The following is a 17,440-nucleotide window of genomic DNA, read 5'->3' on the forward strand; positions in this document are numbered from 1 at the left end:
ATTCAGCAGGTGTCCTACAACTGTATATGCCGTTAAAACATTATGGTTGCAGATACAAACTCATCTGCGATAGAGATGTTGGGGTGGGAGGGGTTGGTTTTAGACAAAAATACAGTAGGCGGTTTATTAAAGGGATAACAATTGTTCGTAAGATATCCATATTTTAAAATAAATACATTGTACAAAAACCCATTAAAATAAAAAAAATCTATTTTACCACCAAAACGGCGATTGGCGCAATTATTCTAGAATTTGTGCTTGCCATCACATCAGGTGACCTCCATGGAACACTCTGTATAAATCTCTTAAGACAATATTACAAAAAAAAAAAAAAAAAAAAAAAAAAAAAAAAAAAAAAAAAAAAAAAAAAAAAAAAAGGACAAACTTTGAATGTGGAAATGGATTCGTTACCCATTGGTAAGTATGGAAAAATTGTCCCAGGAATAACCATTTGTGTGCCAAAATGAACTGTTGTTATCCCTTTAAGTAGACCGCACTTTACTGTCAGCAAATTGTCGCACTTACAGCACGAACAAAAAGACGAATGCAGGGTCGTTTTGGATAATATGAAAATCGAACACAGCCTTGCCGTATAGGCTGTTATGTGTATCTCGATATTTGACGTGAGTCAGAAGGTACCGGGTATTTAACTGTCTTGAGAGGCGCATTTAATGTCTTACTGTGACAACTAAATCCTAAATCCTAAATTAGCTCTAGCTGATGAATCACTCAAATCTCAACATAACATTAGATCTCGATATTTATTTACACACGGACATCATATTGCTCAAGGAAAACAATTTATGGCATATAAAACTTTTTTTATATATATCTGATAAAGAAAATTGTTGTTGGTTTCTTATCATTTTTGATGATATTACAGTATACCACAGAGAAAATAATGGGACAAGTCAGAATTATACAAGTATTATACAAAACTAGGGCGCATGTCACTAACTGGCGTTACTATATGAGGAAAAGCTCTAGCTGATGAACCACTCCAATTACACTCGAAACCCACCCGAGCAATATCGTGGAAAGATGCCTCAAAAGCAGGGTGTGCTGACGGCATAGAATAATACGAGTGAAAGATCTGGTAAAAATTAAAAGGAGGCGTTCCTTTTTGACCACAGTAAATGTTTTTAGAGTCATATTTCTAGCTCAACTGAACGCAATATCACCAATGCAGTATGACGTGCCGATCCTTGGCCCAAGGACCCTGATCACGAAACCGAGTCATAATGAAGTAAATATGCAAATTGTGAGGCGTCGTTTAAAAGACGATTAATTTCTACCAGCATGTTTTCTGCAGAAATATACTTATATTTCAGATCAAACAAACCATTGCCTATATCGCTCAGCATCGACACAGAACTCTCTGTCACAGCCCGGAAACATTTAGAACATTTCATCTGTGTAGTTGATACGGTTCAGGATGAAGATGATCCTAGTCTTGATTTTACTGGCGGCTATTGCCACCCAAGGTAATAACTTTATATGTTAACGCGTTCTCTGAATAGTAATGAATAAGAAAAATGTTTCTTTACAGAGAGGAAGAACTTGTACAGATTGATTGAATAATAACAATATGTTTATTTCTAGAGAGAAAAAACTTATGTAGTTTGATGTAGAAACCAAATGCCCTTAAAGAAATGCTAATATAAAGCTATGGGGATGAACAGGTCCAAACAGATGGGTACCTGCATTGGAATTTAGATTATGAGTATGACATAAGGAGCAATATGAAAAGAACATTTTAAATCAATTTTGTAACTAGTATACTTAACAAGTTAAAATCATGCCGTTGTAGTTGGAGATGATAGAAAACACAGTTGTATATTTTTTTGTTCACTCCTTATACATGTATTTAGGACACGTAAGTGTTCCATAGTCAAAATAACGCAACATTATTACCTAAAACTAAGATTTTCGCCTGTGCACAAAATGCATTTCATATTTACTTTTCCAGAATTATCTGCTGGACCTGTGCAGGCAGATGCTGGAAGCAGGGTTGTGCGAGGTATGGCACCCAATATGACTAAGAGAGGGTACGACTGTTTCGTTCACTCTGACTGCCAAGACGACTGCCGTGGTTGTGAAGTCTACAACTGCCGTTTAATCGACAGATATAACAAGAGGTGCATGTGTGATGGTTGTGTAAGTATTATAGCATATAGCCTTAAGATGTTGTTAATAGTTGCGCGTCACTTTTACCCCATATTGTCCACATTGGTGATGTGGCGTCGCAGTAGATAAACATTATATCAATATTGTTTTCCATTACTTTATATACAGTTAGCTAGCGATTGGTGCGAAAATCAAGTCCCAGGAACCAGTTTCAATTGATTAAGTAAACAATTCCGCAGATTGGTCTTCTTCAGTTCAGTTCAGTTTATGACAATTATAACACTTATAATTATTTTTAATTTTTAACTTTTCTTTCAGTACTAAAACATCTGAATATAGACATTTCAACAGGAAGAAGAGACCATTGAATTGATCAAATCTTAATTTCATTTTGGAAGTTAATAAAATGAGGCAAACAAAAAGCTCTGTTTTTACATGTTAGCCGTAGTTTAATACCAGACTGCACTCGATCGTGCCAGATTTACAATTGCTTGCGATCTCACCTAACGCATTCAGAGATCCGAAAATCTTTTGTATTTATTGAAAAATTGATTGAAATAGTTGGTCTTTATTCATAGGGTGGTGTGAAAAATTAAGTCTTGGCCAATTTGTAATTTTCTCTTCGACTGTTCATGCCAAGAACTGCTCTACTGGAAATGGTTTTTGCTGTTAGGGTAAAATACCAGCAACACTCAAATGCTTTATGATTTTGAATTATTTAAACAAAACAAGTCATATTTCACTGGGATTCTTTCGAAAGAGGATAGATGTGCCATTATAAGGATATGATAGGTTTTTGGGAAAGTATCTCTTTTTATCTATCTCGTTAGAAATAAATAATTGTGCAAACAGTCAAATAGCGTAATGAGTGTTCTATTTTTTTTTCTTTTTTGTTGATAGTCTGGTCATATCAATAACGGTTTTGTCATTCAGCTACATACAACACATTTTAAATAATGGCCGCAATTTTCACCAAGACGCGATTCCTCTGTCGACATTTTTTTTTTTAATTGCTGTAGGCTTATGGCCAATTTATTCAGTAACATGTAGCACGAGCAGCTCATTTTGGGTGTAGGGTCTTCCTACGTGTTAAGGAACAACACAATGCATGTTAAATATTCCAATCCCCAGTCAATGAGACCACATTCAACTTGTAAGAACTACCTTTTTGTAGTCAATAGTATTTTTTCATGTGAAATAAATGGCAATCCTAAAAAAGTCAGTTTCCAATTAATATAATTCTCAAGCACTTCCATTCTACAACGAGCAATTAAATTTATATTCAATGCAAAATGGTCACTTATGATAATGAATCCCTGACAGCTAAATAAGTTCTCACTGTCCTACCTAGACCTGGGGACGAGTTCGAGCATTATAACTCTATTAAGGCATAGCTGCATCACTGATAATTACGATCAAATCAGTTGGAAGCAAAATACATTGACTATTTATAATTCAGTCTTTTAGGAAGTTAATGAAATGAAGCAAAGAAAGAAAACTGTGTTCAGTTAGATATGACCATATTTAACATCCTTCACGAGCGCCTCGGCTCCGTAACTCGAAATCATCGCATACTGCAACAGCAGTTAAAGCCAACATAGCTTTATAATCATGCATTAAGACATGAAAGACGGCGGTTATAATGAGACGAGATGGCGGGACAACGTTAACTAGGTTTGTTCTATTGAAACTTGCTTGAAACTTGGTTTATCATAAGACATCATATTCTTTTAAGAAAAACAATTTTTGGCATATGTATAACTGTTTTATGTTACTGATAAAGAAAAGCGTTTTGTTTTTATCATTTTGAATATTATAGTATACCGCAGAGAGAATAAAAAAGACAAGACAGAAGTATACTTCGATTACACAGAATTAGGGCGTGTGTTACTGACGTGACTATTGCAAAGAGCTCTAAATAACTCAAATTTCACTCGAATCTCTTCCGACTACTATCGGGCAGAGTTGTCTCAATAAGAAGGATTCTATTTCATCTAGAGTAAATATTTTTAGGAAGCATTTCTAACTATATCGCCAATGAAGTATGACGTGTCGATCTTTCACCTAAGGACCCTGATCACGAGACTGAGTCATATCATGTAGTTAATATGCAAATTCTGCGTCCTCGTTTGAAAAACGATTCATTTCTACCAGCATGTTTTCTGCAGAAATATAATTATATTTCAGTCCAAACAAACCATTGCCTATATTGCTTGGCATCGGCACAGAACTCCCTCTCTGTCACAGCTCAGAGACCTTCAGAACATTTCATCCAAGTGGTCGATACGGTTTAGAATGAAGATGATCCTGTTATTGATTTTACTTGTCGCTATTGCTACGCAAGGTAGGGATTTTTTATAACAAATTCTCTGGATAGCTACCAAGAAGAAAATATGTTTCTTTATAGAGAGGAAGAACTTATGCAGATTATTATAGACACCAAATACCTTGATATTATAAATATGCCAATATAAAGCTAAGGGGATGAGTAGGCCCTAGCAGATGGGTACCTGGGACTTTATAATGATTATAACATAAGGAGCAATTTGAATGAAACGTTGTAAATAAAACAAATTCAAATGTAGAAATAACAAAATACTTTTTTGAAATTTCATCTTACATACAGCATAATAGAATTTTGCATGTGGAAAATTACAAAAACTATATATAGATTTATTGTACGTAGCGCAAACACGAAATATAAAAAAAATCACAATATTTCCTGACAATTTCTATGAAATACAGACAATTAATGTGAGGGATGATCGCTTTTGTGTTGTAAAAGACATAGTGTGACTGTTTACATAACAACTCCGTCTGGACACAAGTAAATTTTGTCAATATTGGCTACCATGCTCTTTGTTTTCCCATATTTACGCAATAATTACAAACATATTTACGACAATAATTGTTTTATATTCATGCCTATTTAGCACTAATGTAACCCTCTTTAGAAAGCCAGAACATAGAGTTTCAATGTCTGCATATTACTGAATACTGTCAGAACTGTCGTATAAGCCATTTTTAAGATTTAAAAGTAATTTTTCAACCTCCCTTCCAAATTACTCGGTGCAATTCGTATAAGAGATTTCTTTTTTAAGATTAAAGAAAAACATTTTCTCAGCCTTCCGTGGTTGATAACTGGTTATTTCAATGGTATGATTTTATACTTTGCAGATGAAAGAAGACACGAGTTAATTTTTTTGGTATTCACTCCTTTTACATGCATTTAGCAGATATGCATGTCCTTGTATACATCGGCTTGGTAGAGTATAGTCTAAAAACGAAAATTGTAAACCTTAAACTAACATTTTGCCTGTGTGCAAACTGTATTTTTTTTAATTCAATCTTGCAGAAATATCTGCTGGACCAGTGCAAGCAGATGCCGGAAACAGGGTTGTACGAGAAGACATGGTACCCAATGAGACTAAGAGAGATAACACGTGTTACGTTGACGCTGACTGCCAAGACTATTGCCGTCGATGTCGGGCCTACGGCTGCCATAAAATCAGCGAATATAACGGGGTGTGCATTTGTGATTCGTGTGTAAGTACTACAACATGAAACCTTAAGATATTGTTATTAGAAGCGCATCACTTTAACCCCATATCGTCCACATTGGTGATGCGGCGTCGCAGTAGATAAACATCACATCAATATTGTTTTCTATTATTATCTGTACAGTTAGCTAGCGATTGGTGCGAAAATCAAGTCCCAGGAACCAGTTTCAATTGATTTATTAATCAATTCCGCAGATAGGTCTACTTCAGTTCAGTATATGACAATTATAACACTTGTAATTATTTTTAACTTTTAATTTTTCTTTCAGTACTAAAAATATCTGAATATGGACATTTCAACAGGAAGCAGAGACCAGTTATTTGATCAAATCGTAATTATTTCGATGATTAATAAAATGAGGCCAAAAAAAAAGCTCTGTTTTTACATGTTAACCGTTGATTTAATATCAGACTGCACGCGCGTAACAGGTTTCTTATTGTTATTATTTCTTATTGGGAGACCCGAGCACCTTTTTTATTTATTGGAAAATCAATTGCAATATTTTTGTCTTAGTTCAGAGGGTATTGTGAAAAGTTAAGTCTTGGTCAGTTTTTAGCCCTATCTTCAACAATCGTGCCAACAGCTGTTCTACTGAAAGTGGTTTTTGTTGATGGAATAACATACCAGCAACACTGAAATGTTTCATGTTTTTGAATTATTTGAACAAAACAAGTCATATTTCACTGTTTATAATGCTTTCGAGATAGGATAGATGTGTCAACATAAGCATATGATAGGTTTTTGGGAAAGTATCTCGTTTTATACATGTAGATCTCTCTTAATAGAGATTTTTTTTACTTAATTTGTCCTTAATAAAATCCTTCCACATTAAAAATGTTTACGTGAGTGAACTACCTTTGAAGACCAACAGTGATATATGAATAAGGTGTATAAAAGGGAGGGATGTCATCGGGTAAATAACAACTTACGCATTAATTGCTATATCCAGAATTTACATATATGTTCTACAGTCGTTACGTGGAATTAAAAACGGTGAAAATAAAACCATAAATAGGGTACATTGCTTTTTATTACAGAAAAAAAATATGTTTTATTTAATAAAATTGACAGATAAGACTTAAATGTTGTTTGATGCGATTGCGCAGAAATTGCGCAAGCAGTCAAATAGCGTAATGACTGTTTTATCTACAATTTATATGGGAATTTATTTATTTATTATTATTATTTTTTATTATTATTATTATTATTATTATTATTATTATTATTATTATTATTTTGTAAATGGTTTGGTCATATCAATAACGTCATCGATTATGAACAAGGCTCGATTCCGCTGCCGACATATTTTTTAAATTGCTATAGGCTAACTAGACATGATCATATTTAACAGCCTTCACGAGCGCCTCGTCTCCATAACTCGAAAGCGACAGCAGTAAAAGCCAACATAGCTTTATAATCATGCATTAAGACATGAAAGACGGCGGTTATATTGAGACGAGATGGCGGGACAACGTTAACTAGGTTTGTTCTGTTGAAACTTGCTCACATTAAGTGATTGTCTTGTTATAAGCGCTTAATGGGTCATTACCATTGTAATAAACGTTTGTCAACACGTGTAACGCCCCCTGTACTTCGCCATCTTGATCGAAAATTACCGAATTCACAATGAGGTATGAGCGAAATAATCATGGTATCCATACACAACAAATTAACATTTATGACAACGTTTAACCAACGTAATTGCTCATTAGTCATTACTTTGCTATGATCTACTTAAACAATAAAAATATGTGCAAATATTATATGTTTTTGGCGAGTGGCATTTCGAACTAATTGCTTTTGCGTATTTATAAATATACAGGTAATAACGACGCAGTATCACGTTCTGAGCAGACGACAACATACTTTCCAAATTACTCAATAATTATTACCTTTCTTTTACAGACTATACACATTTAAAAGTTGTTTGTCTACTGAACATCTCAAACATGAAAAGTCTCCAAGAACTCTATTGTGAGGGGTAGGCAGTGTATTATTTGCCATGCAGACCGACAGAACCACTGTATTTTACCGAAAAGCGCAAATAAAGCGTATACTGCCAATGCCCACGTAACATCTCTAGGTATAAGAACTCCAAGTTGCCAAACGATGAAGCAACATCGTATCTAGTTTGTTCTCGGCCGAATAGCACTTATCTCTGGAGACTTTGTAATCGCTGATTTTTTTTAATTTTTTTTTTTATTTTTTTTTTAAGGGAGGGACAATAACATATAAAATGGCACAATACAACATCAAACTTTGTTTTAAGGGCTTGTTATAGGCAATTACTGAATATTTTTGATGAATCTGAAAAAAGGAAACAGCTTTCTAACATACGGTGTCTATTCACACTGCAAAGAAAGATGGGTTCTGACAACAAACACCTTTTTGCCCAACTTTAAATAAAACAAGCTTCTTTTTCTTTCACGTCTCAATGCCAACACCGGTATAGTTTTCTATAAGCCTTTCATTACAACTATACGGGCAAGTGTTCTTTGTCGAAATTACACCATGAAAAATAGAAAGAATAGCAGTCCTGAAAAACTCATAGTATGCTTGTGAATGCTGATGAGAATTTAATGACAGCCTCAATAACAAGTCACTATTTTATAAGTGATAAAACATTGCAATGTTTGACAGGGGTAATTTTTGTTGTCAAAACATTATGGCGGTAGATACAAACTTAATTACAAGAGGGTGTTGGAGTGGGAGATAGTAGTGACAGTCAATTATGCAGTAGGTACCTGTAGTTTGTTAGGTAGACTGGACGTTTATTTTTGGCACCGCAGACACAATGACTGATGCAGGGTCGTTTTGGATAATATGAAAAACGAACACGGCCACTTGTAGGGTGTAATGTTTGCCTCGATATTTGACGTGAGTGAGATGTTTACCAATCCCGTGAGGCGCATTTGATGTCCTATGGTGACAACTGAAACCTAAATAAAATTTACCATAAAATGGGATCACGACATTTATTTGTAACTTTCCGATCACAATATATTTACTCATTCAGCCTTTTTTTCTTTCTGTTGTTAATATATACTCTATCCAAAACGACCGTAAATAGCATTTTTGAAAATATAAATGAACTCCAGATCTCTAACTGGCACTCTCTGTTAAAGCAGGTAATGCAGGTGCATGAACCCCAGTCCCTATGGGCCTATGGTTTATTATAAGACATCATATTCTTTTAAGAAAAACAATTAATGGCATATGTATAACTGTTTTATGTAACTGATAAAGAAAAGCGTTTTGTTTTTATCATTTTGAATATTATAGTATACCGCAGAGAAAATAAAAAGACAAGACAGAAGTATATTTCGATTACACAGAATTAGGGCGTGTGTTACTGACGTCACTATTGGGAAGAGCTCTAGATGATAAATAAATCAAATTTCACTCGAATCTCCTCCGACTACTATCGGGCAGAGTTGTCTCAATAAGAGGGATTCTATTTCATCTAGAGTAAATATTTTTAGGAAGCATTTCTAACTATACTGACAGCAACATCGCCAATGAAGTATGACGTGTCGATTTTTCACCTAAGGACCCTGATCACGAGACTGAGTCATATCATGTAGTTAATATGCAAATTCTGCGTCCTCGTTTGAAAAACGGTTAATTTCTACCAGCATGTTTTCTGCAGAAATATAATTATATTTCAGTCCAAACAAACCATTGCCTATATTGCTTTGCATCGGCACAGAACTCCCTCTCTGTCACAGCTCAGAGACTTTTAGAACATTTCATCCAAGTGGTCGATACGGTTTAGAATGAAGATGATTCTGTTATTGATTTTACTTGTCGCTATTGCTTCGCAAGGTAAGGATTTTTTATAACAAATTCTCTGGATAGCTACCAAGAAGAAAATATGTTTCTTTATAGAGAGGAAGAACTTATGCAGATTATTATAGACACCAAATACCTTGATATTATAGATATGCCAATATAAAGGTAAGGGGATGAGTAGGCCCTATCAGATGGGTACCTGGGATTGTATAATGAATATAACATAAGGAGCAATTTGAATGAAACGTTGTAAATAAAACAAATTCAAATGTAGAAATATCAAAATACTTTTTTGAATTATCATCTTACATACAGCATAATAGAATTTTGCATGTGGAAAATTACAAAAACTATTTATAGATTTATTGTACGTAGCGCAAACACGAAATATAAAAAAATCACAATATATTTACTGACAATTTCTATGAAATACAGACATTTAATGTGTGGGATGATCGCTTTTGTGTTGTAAAAGACATAGTGTGACTGTTTACATAACAACTCCGTCTGGACACAAGTAAATTTTGTCAATATTGGCTACCATGCTCTTTGTTTTCCCATGAATCAAAACATAATTACGACAATAATTGTTTTATATTCATGCCTATTTAGCACTAATGTAACCCTCTTTAGAAAGCCAGAACATAGAGTTTCAATGTCTGCATATTACTGAATACTGTCAGAACTGTCGTATAAGCCATTTTTAAGATTTAAAAGTAATTTTTCAACCTCCCTTCCAAATTACTCAGTGCAGTTCGTATAAGAGATTTCTTTTTTAAGATTAAAGAAAAACATTTTCTCAGCCTTCCGTAGTTGATAACTGGTTATTTCAATGGTATGATTTTATACTTTGCATGATTATTTCAATGGTATGATTTTTCACTCCTTTTACATGCATTTAGCAGATATGCATGTCCTTGTATACATCGGCTTGGTAGAGTATAGTCTAAAAACGAAAATTGTAAACCTTAAACTAACATTTTGCCTGTGCGCAAACTGTATTTTTTTTAATTCAATCTTGCAGAAATATCTGCTGGACCAGTGCAAGCAGATGCCGGAAACAGGGTTGTACGAGAAGACATGGTACCCAATGAGACTAAGAGAGATAACACGTGTTACGTTGACGCTGACTGCCAAGACTATTGCCGTCGATGTCGGGCCTACGGCTGCCATAAAATCAGCGAATATAACGGGGTGTGCATTTGTGATTCGTGTGTAAGTACTACAACATGAAGCCTTAAGATGTTGTTATTAGAAGCGCATCACTTTAACCCCATATCGTCCACATTGGTGATGCGGCGTCGCAGTAGATAAACATCACATCAATATTGTTTTCTATTATTATCTGTACAGTTAGCTAGCGATTGGTGCGAAAATCAAGTCCCAGGAACCAGTTTCAATTGATTTATTAATCAATTCCGCAGATAGGTCTACTTCAGTTCAGTATATGACAATTATAACACTTGTAATTATTTTTAACTTTTAATTTTTCTTTCAGTACTAAAAATATCTGAATATGGACATTTCAACAGGAAGCAGAGACCAGTTATTTGATCAAATCTTAATTATTTCGATGATTAATAAAATGAGGCCAAAAAAAAAAGCTCTGTTTTTACATGTTAACCGTTGATTTAATATCAGACTGCACGCGCGTGACAGGTTTCTTATTGTTATTATTTCTTATAGGGAGACCTGAGCACCTTTTTTATTTATTGGAAAATCAATTGCAATATTTTTGTCTTTGTTCAGAGGGTAATGTGAAAAGTTAAATCTTGTTCAATTTGTAGCCCTATCTTCGACAATCGTGCAAACAGCTGTTCTACTGAAAGTAGTTTTTGTTGATGGAATAACATACCAGCAACACGCAAATGTTTCATGATTTTGAATTATTTGAACAAAACAAGTCATATTTCACTGTTTATAATGCTTTCGAGATAGGATAGATGTGTCAACATAAGCATATGATAGGTTTTTGGGAAAGTATCTCGTTTTATACATGTAGATCTCTCTTAATAGAGATTTTTTTACTTAATTTGTACTTAATAAAATCTTTCCACATTAAAAATGTTTACGTGAGTGAACTACCTTTGAAGACCAACATGATATATGAATAAGGTGTATAAAAGGGAGGGATGTCATCGGGTAAATAACAACTTACGCATTAATTGCTACATCCAGAATTTACATATATGTTCTACAGTCGTTACGTGGAATGAAAAACGGTGAAAATAAAACCATAAATAGGGTACATTGCTTTTTATTACAGAAAAAAAGGATGTTTTATTTAATAAAAGTGACAGATAAGACTTTAATGTTGTTTGATGCGATTGCGCAGAAATTGCGCAAGCAGTCAAATAGCGTAATGACTGTTTTATCTACAATTTATATGGGAATTTATTTATTTATTTATTTATTTATTATTATTATTATTATTATTTTTATTTTTTTCTTTTTAATGGTTTAGTCATATCAATAACGTCATCGATTTTAAACAAGGCTCGATTCCTCTGCCGACATGTTTTTTAAATTACTATAGGCTTATTGCCAATATATTCAATAACATGTAGCACCAGCGGCTCATTTTGGGTGTAGGGTCTCCCTACGTGTTGAATATTCCAATTCCCAATCAATGAGACCACATTCAGCTTGTAAAAACTACCATTTTGTATTTAATTATATTTTTTCATGTGAGATAAATGACAATCCTAAAAATTTCAGTTTCCAATTAACCTAATGCTCAAGAAATTTCCATTTTACAACGAACTTTTTTCAATTTCTATTCACAGCAAAATAGTCACTTATGATAACAACCCCTGACAACTAAATAACTGCTCATTGTCTTACCTAGACATGGGGACAACACATACATCGACTATTCATAATTCAGTCTTTTAGGAAGTTAGTAAAATAAAGCAAAGAAAGAAACTAGACATGACCATATTTAACAGCATTCACGCATGTTGCAACAGCAGTTAAAGCCAACATAGCTTTATAATCATGCATTAAGACATGAAAGACGGCGGTTATAATGAGACGAGATGGCGGGACAACGTTAACTAGGTTTGTTCTATTGAAACTTGCTCACATTAAGTGATTGTCTAGTTATAAGCGCTTAATGGGTCATTACCATGTAATAACCGTTTGTCAACACGCGTTGGCCTGGCAAAGCCATGCATTAATATCCTGTAACGCCCCCTGTACTTCGCCATCTTGATCGAAAATTACCGATTTCACAATGAGGTATGAGCGAAATAATCATGGTATCCATACACAACAAATTAAAATTTATGACAACTTTTAACCAACGTAATTGTTAATTAGTCATTACTTTGCTATGATCCACTTAAACAATAAAAATATGTGTAAATATTATGTTTTTGGCGAGTGGCATTTCGAACTAATTGCTTTTGCGTATTTATAAATATACAGGTAATAACGACGCAGTATCACGTTCTTAGCAGACGACAACACGGCCTCATGGCACATCACGCTTGCATACCACTGCTTATCAAGCTCATCAATGGAGTAACAGTAAAAATTAGCAGTCAGTGTACCACTGAAGATCGAGCATGATGGAGTCATGACCAGACGTTAAAAACGTTACAATTTAAGCCTCCATAGATCCAATAATTATTACCTTCCTTTTACAGACTATACGCATTTAAAAGTTGTTTGTCTATTGAACATCTCAAACATGAAAAGTCTCCAAGAACTGTATTGGGAGAGGTAGGCAGTGTAGTCTTTGGTATGCAGACCGACAGAACCACTGTATTTTACCGAAAAACGCAAATACAGCGTATACTGCCAATGCCCACGTAACCTCTCTAGGTATAAGAACTCCAAGTTGCCAAACGGTGAAGCAACATCGTATCTAGTTTGTTCTCGGCCGAATCCTTCAGATAGCACTTATCTCTGGAGACTTTGTAATCGCTGATTTTTTTTTTTTTTTTTTTTTTTTTTTTTTTTTTTTTTTTTTTGAGGGTAGGGACAATAACATATAAAGAGGCACAAGACAACATCAAACTTTGTTTTAAGGGCTTGTTAAGGGCAATTACTGAATATTTTTGATGAATCTGAAAAAAGGAAACAGCTTTCTAACATACGATGTCTATTCACACTGCATAGAAAGATGGGTTCTGACAAACAAACACCTTTTTTGACCAACTTTAAATAAAACAAGCTTCTCTTTCTTTCACGTCTCAGTGCCAGCACCGGTATAGTTTTCTAAAAGCCTTTCATTACAACGATACGGGCAAGTGTTCTTTGTCGAAATTACACCATGAAAAATAGAAAGAATAGCAGTCCTGAAAAACTTATAGTATGCTTGTGAATGCTGATGAGAATTTAATGACAGCCTCAATAACAAGTCACGATTTTAAAAGTGATAAAACATTGCAATGTTTGACAGGTGTCATTTTTGTTGTCAAAACATTATGGCTGAAGATACGAACTTAATTACAAGAGGGGGTTGGAGTGGGAGAGAGTGGTAACAGTCAAATATACAGTAGGTAGTTTTTTTAGGTAGACTGGACGTTTATTTTTGGCACCGCAGACACAAAGACTGGTGCAGGGTCGTTTTGGATAATATGAAAAACGAACACGGCCACTTGTAGGGTGTAATGTTTGCCTTGATATTTGACGTGAGTGAGAAGATGTTTACCAATCCCGTGAGGCGCATTTGATGTCCTATTGTGACAACTAAAACCTAAATAAAATTCACCATAAAATGGGATCACGACTTTTATTTGTAACTTTCCGATCACAATATATTTACTCATTCAGCCTTTTTTTTCCTTTCTGTTGTTAATATATTCTCTATCCAAAACGACCGTAAATAGCATTTTTGAAAATAGAAATGAAATCCAGATCTCTAACTGGCACTCTCTGTTTAAGCAGGTAATGCAGGTGCATTATAAGACATCATATTCTTTTAAGAAAAATAATTTATGGCATATGTATAACTGTTTAATGTTACTGATAAAGAAAAGCGTTTTGTTTTTATCATTTTGATTATTATAGTATACCGCAGAGAAAATAAAAAAACAAGACAGAAGTTTACTTCGATTACACAGAATTAGGGCGTGTGTTACTGACGTGACTATTGGGAAGAGCTCTAGCTGATAAATAACTCAAATTTCACTGGAATCTCCTCCGACTACTAACGGGCAGAGTTGTCTCAATAAGAGGGATTCTATTTCATCTAGAGTAAATATTTTTAGGAGGTATTTCTAACTATACTGACGGGCAACATCGCCAATGAAGTATGACGTGTCGTTCCCTCACCTAGTCTGAGACTGAGTCATAATGTAGTAAATATGCAAATTGTGCCACGTCGTTTAAAAACGATTAATTTTTACCAGCATGTTTGCTGCAGAAATATACTTCTATTTCAGCCCAAACAAACCATTGCCTATATTGCTTGGCATCGGCACAGAACTCCCTCACTGTCACAGCTCAGTGACCTTTAGAACATTTCATCAAGTGGTTAATAAGGTTCAGAATGAAGATGATCCTGGTCTTGATTTTACTCGTCGCTATTGCAACCCAAGGTAATGATTTAATATGTTAATGCGTTCTCTGCATAGTCATGAATAAGAAAAAATATGTTTCTTTATAGAGAGGAAGAACTTTTGCAGATTGATTAAATAAGAAAAATGTGTGTATTTATAGAATGGAAAAACTTATGTAGATTGGTGTGGAAACCAAATGCCCTGATATTAAAGAGATGCTAATATAAAGCTATGGGGATGAATAGAGAACAAGATGATGGATATGACATAAGAGGCAATTTGAATGGAACATTGTAAATCGAGTTTGTAACTAGTATACGTAACAATTTCAAATGTAGAACTGCCATACTATTTTTAAATTCCATCTTACGTACAGTAGCTTAGAAAACCAGAACATCATGTTTCAATTTCTGCATATGACTCAATCACAGAATACAGTTCGCATAAGCCGTCAATTAAGATTTAAAAACATTTTCGCAGCCTTCCGTGCTTGATGACCGGTTACGTTATGTTGTTGTAGTTGGAGATGAAAGAAGACACAGTTTTATCTTTCTTTGGTATTAACTCCTTATACATGTATTTAGCAAACATACCTGTATCCATAGTCGAAATAACGCAACATTATTACCTAAAACTACCAATTTTGCACAAAAAGCGTTCCATATTTATTCTTACAGAAATCTCTGCTGGATCTGTGCAAGCAGATGCCGGAAGCAGGGTTGAGCGACAAGGTATGGTACCTAATAAAACTGAGAGAAGTAACGACTGTTACGTTCACTCTGACTGCAAAGACTACTGCCGTGGTTGTGAAGTCTACAACTGCCATTTAATGGACGAATATAACAGGGTGTGCATTTGTGATAGTTGTGTAAGTACTACAGCATGTGGCCTTAAGATGATGTTAATAGTTGTGCGTCACTTTTACCCCATATGATCCACATTGGTGATGGTGAGTCACAGTAGATAAACATTACATCAATATTGTTTTACACTTTATCTACATAGTTAGGTAGCGATTGGTGCGAAAAGTCAGAGGGACCGGTTTCAATTGATTTATTAATCAAGTCTATTGATTGATCTACTTCAGTTCAGTAAATGCCAATTGTGACACTTGAAATTATTTTCAATTTTTAATTTTTCTTTCAGTACTAAAAAATACCTGAATATGGACATTTCAACAGGAAGCAGAGACCATTAAATTGATCAAATCCTAATTTAATTTTGGAAGTTAATAAAATGAGGAAAACAAAAAAGCTCTGTTTTTACATGTAAACCGTTAGTTTAATACAAAGACTACACGTGCGCCAGATTTACAATTGCTTGCGATCTCACCAAACGCATTCAGAGATCCGAAAATCTTTTGTATTTATTGAAAAATTGATTGAAATAGTTGGTCTTTATTCATAGGGTGGTGTGAAAAATTAAGTCTTGGCCAATTTGTAATTTTCTCTTCGACTGTTCATGCCAACAACTGCTCTACTGGAAATGGTTTTTGTTGTTGGGGTAAAATCCCAGCAACACTCAAATGCTTTATGATTTTGAATTATTTGAACAAAACAAGTCATATTTCACTGTTTAGGATTCTTTCGAAAGAGGATAGATGTGCCATTATAAGGATGTGATAGGTTTTTGGGAAAGTATCTCTTTTTATCTATCTCGTTAGAAATAAATAATTGTGCAAACAGTCAAATAGCGTAATGAGAGTTTTTTTTTTTTTTTTTTTTTTTTTTTTTTTTTTTTTTTTTTTTTTTTTGTGATAGTCTGGTCATATCAATAACGGTTTTGTCATTCAGCTACATACAACACATTTTAAATAACGGCCGCAATTTTCACCAAGACGCGATTCCTCTGCCGACATTTTTTTTTAATTGCTGTAGGCTTATTGCCAATTTATTCAGTAACATGTAGCACGAGCAGCTCATTTTAGGTGTAGGGTCTTCCTACGTGTTAAGGAACAACACAATGCATCTTAAATATTCCAATCCCCAGTCCATGAGACCACATTCAACTTGTAGGAACTACCTTTTTGTAGTCAATAGTATTTTTTCATGTGAAATAAATGGCAATCCTAAAAAAGTCAGTTTCCAATTAATATAATTCTCAAGCACTTCCATTCTACAACGAGCATTTAAATTTATATTCAATGCAAAATGGTCACTTATGATAATGAATCCCTGACAGCTAAATAAGTTCTCACTGTCCTACCTAGACCTGGGGACGAGTTCGAGCATTATAACTCTATTAAGGCATAGCTGCATCACTGATAATTACGGTTAAATCAGTTGGAAGCAAAATACATTGACTATTTATAATTCAGTCTTTTAGGAAGTTAATGAAATGAAGCAAAGAAAGAAAACTGTTTTCAGTTAGATATGACCATATTTAACATCCTTCACGAGCGCCTCGGCTCCGTAACTCGAAATCATCGCATACTGCAACAGCAGTAAAAG

The 17,440-nt window shown here is 34.4% G+C and overlaps 3 long non-coding RNA genes across 5 annotated transcripts; all 3 read left to right on the forward strand.

Annotated features, from left to right (window-relative positions):
* Positions 1-1,244: 1,244 nt before the first annotated feature.
* LOC147761526 (uncharacterized) lies at positions 1,245-6,652 on the forward strand. 3 transcript variants are annotated; one of them, XR_015334737.1, is made up of 3 exons: positions 1,245-1,484; positions 1,970-2,157; positions 5,957-6,647. It is a non-coding gene; the product is annotated as an uncharacterized LOC147761526 (long non-coding RNA). The 3 variants fall into 3 exon arrangements; XR_015334738.1 differs by lacking the exon at positions 5,957-6,647 and adding an exon at positions 2,446-2,841 and having other exon boundaries at positions 1,247-1,484; XR_015334736.1 differs by lacking the exons at positions 1,245-1,484; positions 1,970-2,157 and adding exons at positions 4,344-4,471; positions 5,483-5,673 and having other exon boundaries at positions 5,957-6,652.
* A 2,742-nt stretch (positions 6,653-9,394) lies between these two features.
* On the forward strand, positions 9,395-11,083 carry LOC147761527 (uncharacterized). Its single transcript, XR_015334432.1, has 3 exons — positions 9,395-9,513; positions 10,505-10,695; positions 10,979-11,083. It is a non-coding gene; the product is annotated as an uncharacterized LOC147761527 (long non-coding RNA).
* A 3,693-nt stretch (positions 11,084-14,776) lies between these two features.
* Positions 14,777-16,858, forward strand: LOC147761528 (uncharacterized). Its single transcript, XR_015334845.1, has 3 exons — positions 14,777-15,029; positions 15,668-15,858; positions 16,137-16,858. It is a non-coding gene; the product is annotated as an uncharacterized LOC147761528 (long non-coding RNA).
* The last annotated feature ends 582 nt before the right edge of the window (positions 16,859-17,440 follow it).

Source organism: Lingula anatina, chromosome 5, assembly GCF_051362555.1.
Source record: "Lingula anatina isolate TDL-2025a chromosome 5, LinAna3.0, whole genome shotgun sequence".
Taxonomy (NCBI): Eukaryota; Metazoa; Brachiopoda; class Lingulata; order Lingulida; family Lingulidae; genus Lingula; species Lingula anatina.